This window comes from Hyla sarda, chromosome 1 (assembly GCF_029499605.1).
Source record: "Hyla sarda isolate aHylSar1 chromosome 1, aHylSar1.hap1, whole genome shotgun sequence".
NCBI lineage: Eukaryota > Metazoa > Chordata > Amphibia > Anura > Hylidae > Hyla > Hyla sarda.
In genome coordinates this window covers 215,334,779-215,347,631 of record NC_079189.1, presented here as the reverse complement: position 1 = coordinate 215,347,631, position 12,853 = coordinate 215,334,779, and the positions used below count along the sequence as shown (strand labels likewise).

General features: G+C 36.9%; 20 non-coding genes across 20 annotated transcripts; all 20 read left to right on the top strand.

Moving 5' to 3' along the window:
* The first annotated feature begins 264 nt into the window (after window positions 1-264).
* TRNAK-UUU (transfer RNA lysine (anticodon UUU)) lies at window positions 265-337 on the top strand. Its single transcript has one exon. It is a non-coding gene; the product is annotated as a tRNA-Lys (tRNA).
* Window positions 338-888: 551 nt separating this feature from the next.
* TRNAK-UUU (transfer RNA lysine (anticodon UUU)) lies at window positions 889-961 on the top strand. The gene has a single exon. It is a non-coding gene; the product is annotated as a tRNA-Lys (tRNA).
* A 546-nt stretch (window positions 962-1,507) lies between these two features.
* On the top strand, window positions 1,508-1,580 carry TRNAK-UUU (transfer RNA lysine (anticodon UUU)). The gene has a single exon. It is a non-coding gene; the product is annotated as a tRNA-Lys (tRNA).
* Window positions 1,581-1,817: 237 nt separating this feature from the next.
* Window positions 1,818-1,890, top strand: TRNAK-UUU (transfer RNA lysine (anticodon UUU)). The gene has a single exon. It is a non-coding gene; the product is annotated as a tRNA-Lys (tRNA).
* Window positions 1,891-2,439: 549 nt separating this feature from the next.
* TRNAK-UUU (transfer RNA lysine (anticodon UUU)) lies at window positions 2,440-2,512 on the top strand. Its single transcript has one exon. It is a non-coding gene; the product is annotated as a tRNA-Lys (tRNA).
* A 551-nt stretch (window positions 2,513-3,063) lies between these two features.
* On the top strand, window positions 3,064-3,136 carry TRNAK-UUU (transfer RNA lysine (anticodon UUU)). The gene has a single exon. It is a non-coding gene; the product is annotated as a tRNA-Lys (tRNA).
* A 568-nt stretch (window positions 3,137-3,704) lies between these two features.
* TRNAK-UUU (transfer RNA lysine (anticodon UUU)) lies at window positions 3,705-3,777 on the top strand. Its single transcript has one exon. It is a non-coding gene; the product is annotated as a tRNA-Lys (tRNA).
* A 235-nt stretch (window positions 3,778-4,012) lies between these two features.
* On the top strand, window positions 4,013-4,085 carry TRNAK-UUU (transfer RNA lysine (anticodon UUU)). Its single transcript has one exon. It is a non-coding gene; the product is annotated as a tRNA-Lys (tRNA).
* An 826-nt stretch (window positions 4,086-4,911) lies between these two features.
* On the top strand, window positions 4,912-4,984 carry TRNAK-UUU (transfer RNA lysine (anticodon UUU)). Its single transcript has one exon. It is a non-coding gene; the product is annotated as a tRNA-Lys (tRNA).
* An 860-nt stretch (window positions 4,985-5,844) lies between these two features.
* TRNAK-UUU (transfer RNA lysine (anticodon UUU)) lies at window positions 5,845-5,917 on the top strand. Its single transcript has one exon. It is a non-coding gene; the product is annotated as a tRNA-Lys (tRNA).
* An 858-nt stretch (window positions 5,918-6,775) lies between these two features.
* TRNAK-UUU (transfer RNA lysine (anticodon UUU)) lies at window positions 6,776-6,848 on the top strand. The gene has a single exon. It is a non-coding gene; the product is annotated as a tRNA-Lys (tRNA).
* A 1,418-nt stretch (window positions 6,849-8,266) lies between these two features.
* Window positions 8,267-8,339, top strand: TRNAK-UUU (transfer RNA lysine (anticodon UUU)). Its single transcript has one exon. It is a non-coding gene; the product is annotated as a tRNA-Lys (tRNA).
* Window positions 8,340-8,891: 552 nt separating this feature from the next.
* On the top strand, window positions 8,892-8,964 carry TRNAK-UUU (transfer RNA lysine (anticodon UUU)). The gene has a single exon. It is a non-coding gene; the product is annotated as a tRNA-Lys (tRNA).
* Window positions 8,965-9,843: 879 nt separating this feature from the next.
* On the top strand, window positions 9,844-9,916 carry TRNAK-UUU (transfer RNA lysine (anticodon UUU)). Its single transcript has one exon. It is a non-coding gene; the product is annotated as a tRNA-Lys (tRNA).
* A 590-nt stretch (window positions 9,917-10,506) lies between these two features.
* Window positions 10,507-10,579, top strand: TRNAK-UUU (transfer RNA lysine (anticodon UUU)). The gene has a single exon. It is a non-coding gene; the product is annotated as a tRNA-Lys (tRNA).
* A 239-nt stretch (window positions 10,580-10,818) lies between these two features.
* On the top strand, window positions 10,819-10,891 carry TRNAK-UUU (transfer RNA lysine (anticodon UUU)). The gene has a single exon. It is a non-coding gene; the product is annotated as a tRNA-Lys (tRNA).
* Window positions 10,892-11,130: 239 nt separating this feature from the next.
* Window positions 11,131-11,203, top strand: TRNAK-UUU (transfer RNA lysine (anticodon UUU)). The gene has a single exon. It is a non-coding gene; the product is annotated as a tRNA-Lys (tRNA).
* Window positions 11,204-11,438: 235 nt separating this feature from the next.
* TRNAK-UUU (transfer RNA lysine (anticodon UUU)) lies at window positions 11,439-11,511 on the top strand. The gene has a single exon. It is a non-coding gene; the product is annotated as a tRNA-Lys (tRNA).
* A 243-nt stretch (window positions 11,512-11,754) lies between these two features.
* TRNAK-UUU (transfer RNA lysine (anticodon UUU)) lies at window positions 11,755-11,827 on the top strand. Its single transcript has one exon. It is a non-coding gene; the product is annotated as a tRNA-Lys (tRNA).
* An 861-nt stretch (window positions 11,828-12,688) lies between these two features.
* Window positions 12,689-12,761, top strand: TRNAK-UUU (transfer RNA lysine (anticodon UUU)). Its single transcript has one exon. It is a non-coding gene; the product is annotated as a tRNA-Lys (tRNA).
* The last annotated feature ends 92 nt before the right edge of the window (window positions 12,762-12,853 follow it).

Sequence of the window (12,853 nt, the reverse complement as noted above, 5' to 3'; positions counted from 1 at the left end):
GGGTCCAGGGTTCAAGTCCCTGTTCAGGCAAAATGTTCACTACATGGCATTGTGAGAAAAAGTGTGATGTTTTTGACCACAAACTGTTTCATTGTAATGAATCTTCTAGTCTTTGTGTTACTAAGACATCAACCACTAGGAGTCAGGATAGATCAGTTGATGAACACATATTTTGTGGTTTTCTTGATCTTTTCAACATTTTCTTCTTTTATAGAAGAGAATTTATGTGATTTTTTTGTGTGACTAGAAGAGTACTCACACAGAGCCTGGATAGCTCAGTCGGTAGAGCATCAGACTTTTAATCTGAGGGTCCAGGGTTCAAGTCCCTGTTCAGGCGAAATGTTCACTATAAGGCATTGTGATAATAAGTGTGATGTTTTTGACCACAAACTGTTTCATAGTATTTTATCTTCTAGTCTTTGTGTTACTAAGACATCAACCACTAGGAGTCAGGATAGTTCAGTTGGTAAACACATATTCTGTGTTTTTCTTGATCTTTTTAACCTTGTATTCTTTTATAGCAGAGAATTTATGTTATTTGTTTTTTGTGTGTGACTAGAAAGTTGCACTCACAGAGCCTGGATAGCTCAGTCGGTAGAGCATCAGACTTTTAATCTGAGGGTGCAGGGTTCAAGTTCCTGTTCAGGTGAAATGTTCACTACATGGCATTGTGAGAATAAGTGTGATGTTTTTGATGACCTCATACTGTTTCATTGTAATGAATCTTCTAGTCTTTGTGTTACTAAGACATCAACCACTAGGAGTCAGGATAGCTCAGTTTATAAACACATATTTTGTGGTTTTCTTGATCTTTTCAACATTTTCTTCTTTTATAGTAGAGAATTTATGTGATTTTTTTGTGTGTGACAAGAAAAATGCTCTCACAGAGCCTGGATAGCTCAGTCGGTAGAGCATCAGACTTTTAATCTGAGGGTCCAGGGTTCAAGTCCCTGTTCAGGTGAAATGTTCACTATAAGGCATTGTGATAATAAGTGTGCTGTTTTTTACCACAAACTGTTTCATAGTATTTTATCTTCTAGTCTTTGTGTTACTAAGACATCAACCACTAGGAGTGAGGATAGTTCAGTTGGTAAACACATATTCTGTGTTTTTCTTGATCTTTTCAACCTTGTCTTCTTTTATAGTAGAGAATTTATGTTATTTGTTTTTTGTGTGTGACTAGAAAATTGCTCTCACAGAGGCTGGATAGCTCAGTCGGTAGAGCATCAGACTTTTAATCTGAGGGTCCAGGGTTCAAGTCCCTGTTCAGGCGAAATGTTCACTACATGGCATTGTGAGAATAAGTGTGATGTCTTTGACCACAAACTGTTTCATTGTAATGAATCTTCTAGTCTTTGTGTTACTAAAACATCAACCACTAGGAGTCAGGATAGCTCAGTTGGTAAACACATATTTTGTGGTTTTCTTGATCTTTTCAACATTTTCTTCTTTTATAGTAGAGAATCTCTGTGATTTTTTTGTGTGACTAGAGGAATGCTATCACAGAGCCTGGATAGCTCAGTCGGTAGAGCATCAGACTTTTAATCTGAGGGTCCAGGGTTCAAGTCCCTGTTCAGGCATAATGTTCTCTACATGGCATTGTGAGAAAAAGTTTGATGTTTTTGACCACAAACTGTTTCATTGTAATGAATCTTCTAGTCTTTGTGTTACTAAGACATCAACCACTAGGAGTCAGGATAGCTCAGTTGATGAACACATATTTTGTGGTTTTCTTGATCTTTTCAACATTTTCTTCTTTTATAGTAGAGAATTTATGTGATTTTTTTTTTGTGTGACAAGAAAAATGCTCTCACAGAGCCTGGATAGCTCAGTCGGTAGAGCATCAGACTTTTAATCTGAGGGTCCAGGGTTCAAGTCCCTGTTCAGGCGAAATGTTCACTATAAGGCATTGTGATAATAAGTGTGCTGTTTTTTTTACCACAAACTGTTTCATAGTATTTTATTTTCTAGTCTTTGTGTTACTAAGACATCAACCACTAGGAGTGAGGATAGTTCAGTTGGTAAACACATATTCTGTGTTTTTCTTGATCTTTTCAACCTTGTTTTCTTTTATAGCAGAGAATTTATGTTATTTGTTTTTTGTGTGTGACTAGAAAATTGCTCTCACAGAGCCTGGATAGCTCAGTCGGTAGAGCATCAGACTTTTAATCTCAGGGTCCAGGGTTCAAGTCCCTGTTCAGGCGAAATGTTCACTACATGGCATTGTGAGAATAAGTGTGATGTTTTTGACCACAAACTGTTTCATTGTAATGAATCTTCTAGTCTTTGTGTTACTAAGACATCAACCACTAGGAGTCAGGATAGCTCAGTTGGTAAACACATATTTTGTGGTTTTCTTGATCTTTTCAACATTTTCTTCTTTTATAGAAGAGAATTTATGTGATTTTTTTTGTGTGACTAGAAGAGTACTCACACAGAGCCTGGATAGCTCAGTCGGTAGAGCATCAGACTTTTAATCTGAGGGTCCAGGGTTCAAGTCCCTGTTCAGGCGAAATGTTCACTATAAGGCATTGTGATAATAAGCGTGATGTTTTTGACCACAAACTGTTTCATAGTATTTTATCTTCTAGTCTTTGTGTTACTAAGACATCAACCACTAGGAGTCAGGATAGTTCAGTTGGTAAACACATGTTCTGTGTTTTTCTTGATCTTTTTAACCTTGTATTCTTTTATAGCAGAGAATTTATGTTATTTGTTTTTTGTGTGTGACTAGAAAGTTGCACTCACAGAGCCTGGATAGCTCAGTCGGTAGAGCATCAGACTTTTAATCTGAGGGTGCAGGGTTCAAGTTCCTGTTCAGGTGAAATGTTCACTACATGGCATTGTGATAATAAGTGTGATGTTTTTGATGACCACATACTGTTTCATTGTAATGAATCTTCTAGTCTTTGTGTTACTAAGACATCAACCACTAGGAGTCAGGATAGCTCAGTTGATAAACACATATTTTGTGGTTTTCTTGATCTTTTCAACATTTTCTTCTTTTATAGTAGAGAATTTATGTGATTTTTTTTTGTGTGACAAGAAAAATGCTCTCACAGAGCCTGGATAGCTCAGTCGGTAGAGCATCAGACTTTTAATCTGAGGGTCCAGGGTTCAAGTCCCTGTTCAGGCGAAATGTTCACTATAAGGCATTGTGATAATAAGTGTGCTGTTTTTTTACCACAAACTGTTTCATAGTATTTTATCTTCTAGTCTTTGTGTTACGAAGACATCAACCACTAGGAGTGAGGATAGTTCAGTTGGTAAACACATATTCTGTGTTTTTCTTGATCTTTTCAACCTTGTCTTCTTTTATAGCAGAGAATTTATGTTATTTGTTTTTTGTGTGTGATTAGAAAATTACACTCTCAGATCCTGGATAGCTCAGTCGGTAAAGCATCGGACTTTTAATCTGAGGGTCCAGGGTTCAAGTCCCTGTTCAGGCAAAATGTTCACTATAAGGCATTGTGATAATAAGTGTGATGTTTTGGACCACAAACTGTTTCATAGCATTTTATCTTTTAGTCTTTGTGTTACTAAGACATCAACCACTAGGAGTCAAGATAGTTCAGATGGTAAACACATATTCTGTGTTTTTCTTGATCTTTTCAACCTTGTCTTCTTTTATAGCAGAGAATTTATGTTTGTTTTTTTGTGTGTGTGTGTGTGTGTAAGTGTGACTAGAAAATTGCTCTCACAGAGCCTAGATAGCTCAGTCGGTAGAGCATCAGACTTTTAATCTGAGGGTCCAGGGTTCAAGTCCCTGTTCAGGCGAAATGTTCACTACATGGCATTGTGAGAATAAGTGTGATGTTTTTGACCACAAACTGTTTCATTGTAATGAATCTTCTAGTCTTTGTTTTACTAAGACATCAACCACTAGGAGTCAGGATAGCTCAGTTGACAAACACATATTTTGTGGTTTTCATGATCTTTTCAACATTTTCTTCTTTTATAGTAGAGAATTTATGTGATTTTTTTTGTGTGACAAGAAAAATGCTCTCACAGAGCCTGGATAGCTCAGTCGGTAGAGCATCAGACTTTTAATCTGAGGGTCCAGGGTTCAAGTCCCTGTTCAGGCGAAATGTTCACTATAAGGCATTGTGATAATAAGTGTGCTGTTTTTTACCACAAACTGTTTCATAGTAATTTATCTTCTAGTCTTTGTGTTACTAAGACATCAACCACTAGGAGTGAGGATAGTTCAGTTGGTAAACACATATTCTGTGTTTTTCTTGATCTTTTCAACCTTGTCTTCTTTTATAGTAGAGAATTTATGTTATTTGTTTTTTGTGTGTGTGACTAGAAAATTGCTCTCACAGAGGCTGGATAGCTCAGTCGGTAGAGCATCAGACTTTTAATCTGAGGGTCCAGGGTTCAAGTCCCTGTTCAGGCGAAATGTTCACTACATGGCATTGTGAGAATAAGTGTGATGTCTTTGACCACAAACTGTTTCATTGTAATGAATCTTCTAGTCTTTGTGTTACTAAAACATCAACCACTAGGAGTCAGGATAGCTCAGTTGGTAAACACATATTTTGTGGTTTTCTTGATCTTTTCAACATTTTCTTCTTTTATAGTAGAGAATTTATGTGATTTTTTTTGTGTGACTAGAAGAATGCTCTCACAGGGTTCAAGTCCAGGGTTCAAGTCCCTGTTCAGGCGAAATGTGCACTATAAAGGCATTGTGATAATAAGTGTGATGTTTTTTTTTACCACAAACTGTTTCATAGTATTTTATCTTCTAGTCTTTGTCTTACTAAGACATCAACCACTAGGAGTCAGGATAGTTCATTTGGTAAACACATATTCTGTGTTTTTCTTGATCTTTTCAACCTTGTATTCTTTTATAGCAGAGAATTTATGTGATTTTTTTTTTGTGTGTGATTAGAAAATTGCTCTCACAGAGCCTGGATAGCTCAGTCGGTAGAGCATCAGACTTTTAATCTGAGGGTCCAGGGTTCAAGTCCCTGTTCAGGCGAAATGTTCACTACATGGCATTGTGAGAATAAGTGTGATGTTTTTGACCACAAACTGTTTCATTGTAATGAATCTTCTAGTCTTTGTGTTACTAAGACATCAACCACTAGGAGTCAGGATAGCTCAGTTGGTAAACACATATTTTGTGGTTTTCTTGATCTTTTCAACCTTGTCTTCTATTATAGCAGAGAATTTATGTTATTTGTTTTTTGTGTGTGACTAGAATTTTGCTCTCACAGATCCTGCATAGCTCAGTCGGTAGAGCATCAGACTTTTAATCTGAGGGTCCAGGGTTCAAGTCCCTGTTCAGGCAAAATGTTCACTATAAGGCATTGTGATAATAAGCGTGATGTTTTTGACCACAAACTGTTTCATAGTATTTTATCTTCTATTCTTTGTGTTACTAAGACATCAACCACTAGGAGTCAGGATAGCTCAGTTGGTAAACACATATTCTGTGTTTTTCTTGATCTTTTCAACCTTGTATTCTTTTATAGCAGAGAATTTATGTGATTCTTTTTTTTGTGTGTGATTAGAAAATTGCTCTCACAGAGCCTGGATAGCTCAGTCGGTAGAGCATCAGACTTTTAATCTGAGGGTCCAGGGTTCAAGTCCCTCTTCAGGCGAAATGTTCACAACATGGCATTGTGAGAATAAGTGTGATGTTTTTGACCACAAACTGTTTCATTGTAATGAATCTTCTAGTCTTTGTGTTACTAAGACATCAACCACTAGGAGTCAGGATAGCTCAGTTGGTAAACACATATTTTGTGGTTTTCTTGATCTTTTCAACATTTTCTTCTTTTATAGAAGAGAATTTATGTGATTTTTTTTGTGTGACTAGAAGAGTACTCACACAGAGCCTGGATAGCTCAGTCGGTAGAGCATCAGACTTTTAATCTGAGGGTCCAGGGTTCAAGTCCCTGTTCAGGCGAAATGTTCACTATAAGGCATTGTGATAATAAGCGTGATGTTTTTGACCACAAACTGTTTCATAGTATTTTATCTTCTAGTCTTTATGTTACTAAGACATCAACCACTAGGAGTCAGGATAGTTCAGTTGGTAAACACATATTCTGTGTTTTTCTTGATCTTTTTAACCTTGTATTCTTTTATAGCAGAGAATTTATGTTATTTGTTTTTTGTGTGTGACTAGAAAGTTGCACTCACAGAGCCTGGATAGCTCAGTCGGTAGAGCATCAGACTTTTAATCTGAGGGTGCAGGGTTCAAGTTCCTGTTCAGGTGAAATGTTCACTACATGGCAATGTGATAATAAGTGTGATGTTTTTGATGACCACATACTGTTTCATTGTAATGAATCTTCTAGTCTTTGTGTTACTAAGACATCAACCACTAGGAGTCAGGATAGCTCAGTTGATAAACACATATTTTGTGGTTTTCTTGATCTTTTCAACATTTTCTTCTTTTATAGTAGAGAATTTATGTGATTTTTTTGTGTGTGACAAGAAAAATGCTCTCACAGAGCCTGGATAGCTCAGTCGGTAGAGCATCAGACTTTTAATCTGAGGGTCCAGGGTTCAAGTCCCTGTTCTGGCGAAATGTTCACTACATGGCATTGTGAGAATAAGTGTGATGTCTTTGACCACAAACTGTTTCATTGTAATGAATCTTCTAGTCTTTGTGTTACTAAAACATCAACCACTAGGAGTCAGGATAGCTCAGTTGGTAAACACATATTTTGTGGTTTCCTTGATCTTTTCAACATTTTCTTCTTTTATAGTAGAGAATTTATGTGATTTTTTTGTGTGACTAGAAGAATGCTCTCACAGAGCCTGGATAGCTCAGTCGGTAGAGCATCAGACTTTTAATCTGAGGGTCCAGGGTTCAAGTCCCTGTTCAGGCGAAATGTGCACTATAAAGGCATTGTGATAATAAGCGTGATGTTTTTTTTTACCACAAACTGTTTCATAGTATTTTATCTTCTAGTCTTTGTCTTACTAAGACATCAACCACTAGGAGTCAGGATAGTTCAGTTGGTAAACACATATTCTGTGTTTTTCTTGATCTTTTCAACCTTGTCTTCTTTTATAGCAGAGAATTTATGTTATTAGTTTTTTGTGTGTGACTAGAAATTTGCTCTCACAGATCCTGCATAGCTCAGTCGGTAGAGCATCAAGCTTTTAATCTGAGGGTCCAGGGTTCAAGTCCCTGTTCAGGCAAAATGTTCACTATAAGGCATTGTGATAATAAGCGTGATGTTTTTGACCACAAACTGTTTCATAGTATTTTATCTTCTAGTCTTTGTGTTACTAAGACATCAACCACTAGGAGTCAGGATAGTTCAGTTGGTAAACACATATTCTGCGTTTTTCTTGATCTTTTCAACCTTGTATTCTTTTATAGCAGAGAATTTATGTTATTTGTTTTTGTGTGTGATTAGAAAATTGCACTCACAGAGCCTGGATAGCTTAGTCGGTAGAGCATCAGACTTTTAATCTGAGGATCCAGGGTTCAAGTCCCTGTTCAGGTGAAATGTTCCCTATAAGGCATTGTGATAATAAGTGTGATGTTTTGGACCACAAACTGTTTCATAGTATTTTATCTTTTAGTCTTTGTGTTACTAAGACATCAACCACTAGGAGTCAAGATAGTTCAGATGGTAAACACATATTCTGTGTTTTTCTTGATCTTTTCAACCTTGTCTTCTTTTATAGCAGAGAATTTATGTTTGTTTTTGTGTGTGTGTGTGTGTGTGTGTGTGTGTGTGTGTGTGTAAGTGTGACTAGAAAATTGCTCTCACAGAGCCTTTATAGCTCAGTCAGTAGAGCATCAGACTTTTAATCTGAGGGTCCAGGGTTCAAGTCCCTGTTCAGGCGAAATGTTCACTACATGGCATTGTGAGAATAAGTGTGATGTTTTTGACCACAAACTGTTTCATTGTAATGAATCTTCTAGTCTTTGTCTTACTAAGACATCAACCACTAGGAGTCAGGATAGCTCAGTTGGTAAACACATATTTAGTGGTTTTCTTGATCTTTTCAACATTTTCTTCTTTTAAAGAAGAGAATTTATGTGATTTTTTTGTGTGACTAGAAGAATGCTCGCACAGAGACTGGATAGCTCAGTCGGTAGAGCATCAGACTTTTAATCTGAGGGTCCAGGGTTCAAGTCCCTGTTCAGGCGAAATGTTCACTATAAGGCATTGTGATAATAAGTGTGCTGTTTTTTACCACAAACTGTGGAATTTATGTTTTTTGTGTGTGTGTGTGTGTGTGTGTGTGTGTGTGTGTGTAAGTGTGACTAGAAAATTGCTCTCACAGAGCCTGGATAGCTCAGTCGGTAGAGCATCAGACTTTTAATCTGAGGGTCCAGGGTTCAAGTCCCTGTTCAGGCGAAATGTTCACTACATGGCATTGTGAGAATAAGTGTGATGTTTTTGACCACAAACTGTTTCATTGTAATGAATCTTCTAGTCTTTGTGTTACTAAGACATCAACCACTAGGAGTCAGGATAGCTCAGTTGACAAACACATATTTTGTGGTTTTCTTGATCTTTTCAACATTTTCTTCTTTTATAGTAGAGAATTTATGTGATTTTTTTTTGTGTGACAAGAAAAATGCTCTCACAGAGCCTGGATAGCTCAGTCGGTAGAGCATCAGACTTTTAATCTGAGGGTCCAGGGTTCAAGTACCTGTTCAGGCGAAATGTGCACTATAAAGGCATTGTGATAATAAGTGTGATGTTTTTTTTTACCACAAACTGTTTCATAGTATTTTATCTTCTAGTCTTTGTCTTACTAAGACATCAACCACTAGGAGTCAGGATAGTTCAGTTGGTAAACACATATTCTGTGTTTTTCTTGATCTTTTCAACCTTGTCTTCTTTTATAGCAGAGAATTTATGTTATTTGTTTTTTGTGTGTGATTAGAAAATTGCACTCACAGAGCCTGGATAGCTCAGTCGGTAGAGCATCAGACTTTTAATCTGAGGGTCCAGGGTTCAAGTCCCTGTTCAGGCAAAATGTTCACTATAAGGCATTGTGATAATAAGTGAGATGTTTTGGACCACAAACTGTTTCATAGCATTTTATCTTTTAGTCTTTGTGTTACTAAGACATCAACCACTAGGAGTCAAGATAGTTCAGATGGTAAACAAATATTCTGTGTTTTTCTTGATCTTTTCAACCTTGTCTTCTTTTATAGCAGAGAATTTATGTTTGTTTTTGTGTGTGTGTGTGTGTGTGTAAGTAAGTGTGACTAGAAAATTGCTCTCACAGAGCCTGGATAGCTCAGTCGGTAGAGCATCAGACTTTTAATCTGAGGGTCCAGGGTTCAAGTACCTGTAAAGGCGAAATGTTCATTACATGGCATTGTGAGAATAAGTGTGATGTTTTTGACCACAAACTGTTTCATTGTAATGAATCTTCTAGACTTTGTGTTACTAAGACATCAACCACTAGGAGTCAGGATAGCTCAGTTGGTAAACACATATTTAGTGGGTTTTCTTGATCTTTTCAACATTTTCTTCTTTTAAAGAAGAGAATTTATGTGATTTTTTTGTGTGACTAGAAGAACGCTCGCACAGAGACTGGATAGCTCAGTCGGTAGAGCATCAGAATTTTAATCTGAGGGTCCTGGGTTCAAGTCCCTGTTCAGGCAAAATGTTCACTATATAGCATTGTGAGAATAAGTGTGATGTTTTTGACCAAGAACTGTTTCATTGTAATGAATCTTCTAGTCTTTGTGTAACTATGACATCAACTACTAGGAGTAAGGATAGCTCAGTTGGTAAACACATATTCTGTGTTTTTCTTGATCTTTTCAACCTTGTATTCTTTTATAGCAGAGAATTTATGTTATTTGTTTTTTGTGTGTGATTAGAAAATTGCACTCACAGAGCCTGGATAGCTCAGTCGGTAGAGCATCAGACTTTTAATCTGAGGGTCCAGGGTTCAAGTCCCTGTTCAGGTGAAATGTTCACTATAAGGCATTGTGATAATAAGTGTGATGTTTTGGACCACAAACTGTTTCATAGTATTTTATCTTTTAGTCTTTGTGTTACTAAGACATCAACCACTAGGAGTCAAGATAGTTCAGATGGTAAACACATATTCTGTGTTTTTCTTGATCTTTTCAACCTTGTCTTCTTTTATAGCAGAGAATTTATGTTTTTTTTGTGTGTGTGTGTGTGTGTGTGTGTGTGTGTGTGTGTGTGTGTGTGTGTAAGTGTGACTAGAAAATTGCTCTCACAGAGCCTGGATAGCTCAGTCGGTAGAGCATCAGACTTTTAATCCGAGGGTCCAGGGTTCAAGTCCCTGTTCAGGCGAAATGTTCACTACATGGCATTGTGAGAATAAGTGTGATGTCTTTGACCACAAACTGTTTCATTGTAATGAATCTTCTAGTCTTTGTGTTACTAAGACATCAACCGCTAGGAGTCAGGATAGCTCAGTTGGTAAACACATATTTTGTGGTTTTCTTGATCTTTTCAACATTTTCTTCTTTTATAGTAGAGAATTTATGTGATTTTTTTTGTGTGACTAGAAGAATGCTCTCACAGAGCCTGGATAGCTCAGTCGGTAGAGCATCAGACTTTTAATCTGAGGGTCCAGGGTTCAAGTCCCTGTTCAGGCAAAATGTTCACTATAAGGCATTGTGATAATAAGCGTGATGTTTTTGACCACAAACTGTTTCATAGTATTTCATCTTCTAGTCTTTGTGTTACTAAGACATCAACCACTAGGAGTCAGGATAGTTCAGTTGGTAAACACATATTCTGTGTTTTTCTTGATCTTTTCAACCTTGTATTCTTTTATAGCAGAGAATTTATGTTATTTGTTTTTTGTGTGTGATTAGAAAATTGAGCTCACAGAGCCTGGATAGCTCAGTCGGTAGAGCATCAGACTTTTAATCTGAGGGTCCAGGGTTCAAGTCCCTGTTCAGGTGAAATTTTCCCTATAAGGCATTGTGATAATAAGTGTGATGTTTTGGACCACAAACTGTTTCATAGTATTTTATCTTTTAGTCTTTGTGTTACTAAGACATCAACCACTAGGAGTCAAGATAGTTCAGATGGTAAACACATATTCTGTGTTTTTCTTGATCTTTTCAACCTTGTTTTCTTTTATAGCAGAGAATTTATGTTATTTGTTTTTTGTGTGTGACTAGAAAATTGCTCTCACAGAGCCTGGATAGCTCAGTCGGTAGAGCATCAGACTTTTAATCTGAGGGTCCAGGGTTCAAGTCCCTGTTCAGGCGAAATGTGCACTATAAGGCATTGTGATAATAAGCGTGATGTTTTTGACCACAAACTGTTTCATTGTAATGAATCTTCTAGTCTTTGTGTTACTAAGACATCAACCGCTAGGAGTCAGGATAGCTCAGTTGGTAAACACATATTTTGTGGTTTTCTTGATCTTTTCAACATTTTCTTCTTTTATAGTAGAGAATTTATGTGATTTTTTTTGTGTGCCTAGAAGAATGCTCTCACAGAGCCTGGATAGCTCAGTCGGTAGAGCATCAGACTTTTAATCTGAGGGTCCAGGGTTCAAGTCCCTGTTCAGGCGAAATGTGCACTATAAAGGCATTGTGATAATAAGTGTGATGTTTTTTTTTACCACAAACTGTTTCATAGTATTTTATCTTCTAGTCTTTGTCTTACTAAGACATCAACCACTAGGAGTCAGGATAGTTCAGTTGGTAAACACATATTCTGTGTTTTTCTTGATCTTTTCAACCTTGTATTCTTTTATAGCAGAGAATTTATGTGATTTTTTTTTTGTGTGTGATTAGAAAATTGCTCTCACAGAGCCTGGATAGCTCAGTCGGTAGAGCATCAGACTTTTAATCTGAGGGTCCAGGGTTCAAGTCCCTGTTCAGGCGAAATGTTCACTACATGGCATTGTGAGAATAAGTGTGATGTTTTTGACCACAAACTGTTTCATTGTAATGAATCTTCTAGTCTTTGTGTTACTAAGACATCAACCACTAGGAGTCAGGATAGCTCAGTTGGTAAACACATATTTTGTGGTTTTCTTGATCTTTTCAACCTTGTCTTCTATTATAGCAGAGAATTTATGTTATTTGTTTTTTGTGTGTGACTAGAAATTTGCTCTCACAGATCCTGCATAGCTCAGTCAGTAGAGCATCAGACTTTTAATCTGAGGGTCCAGGGTTCAAGTCCCTGTTCAGGCAAAATGTTCACTATAAGGCATTGTGATAATAAGCGTGATGTTTTTGACCACAAACTGTTTCATAGTATTTTATCTTCTATTCTTTGTGTTACTAAGACATCAACCACTAGGAGTCAGGATAGCTCAGTTGGTAAACACATATTCTGTGTTTTTCTTGATCTTTTCAACCTTGTATTCTTTTATAGCAGAGAATTTATGTGATTCTTTTTTTTGTGTGTGATTAGAAAATTGCTCTCACAGAGCCTGGATAGCTCAGTCGGTAGAGCATCAGACTTTTAATCTGAGGGTCCAGGGTTCAAGTCCCTCTTCAGGCGAAATGTTCACAACATGGCATTGTGAGAATAAGTGTGATGTTTTTGACCACAAACTGTTTCATTGTAATGAATCTTCTAGTCTTTGTGTTACTAAGACATCAACCACTAGGAGTCAGGATAGCTCAGTTGATAAACACATATTTTGTGGTTTTCTTGATCTTTTCAACATTTTCTTCTTTTATAGTAGAGAATTTATGTGATTTTTTTGTGTGTGACAAGAAAAATGCTCTCACAGAGCCTGGATAGCTCAGTCGGTAGAGCATCAGACTTTTAATCTGAGGGTCCAGGGTTCAAGTCCCTGTTCAGGCGAAATGTTCACTATAAGGCATTGTGATAATAAGTGTGCTGTTTTTTACCACAAACTGTTTCATAGTATTTTATCTTCTAGTCTTTGTGTTACT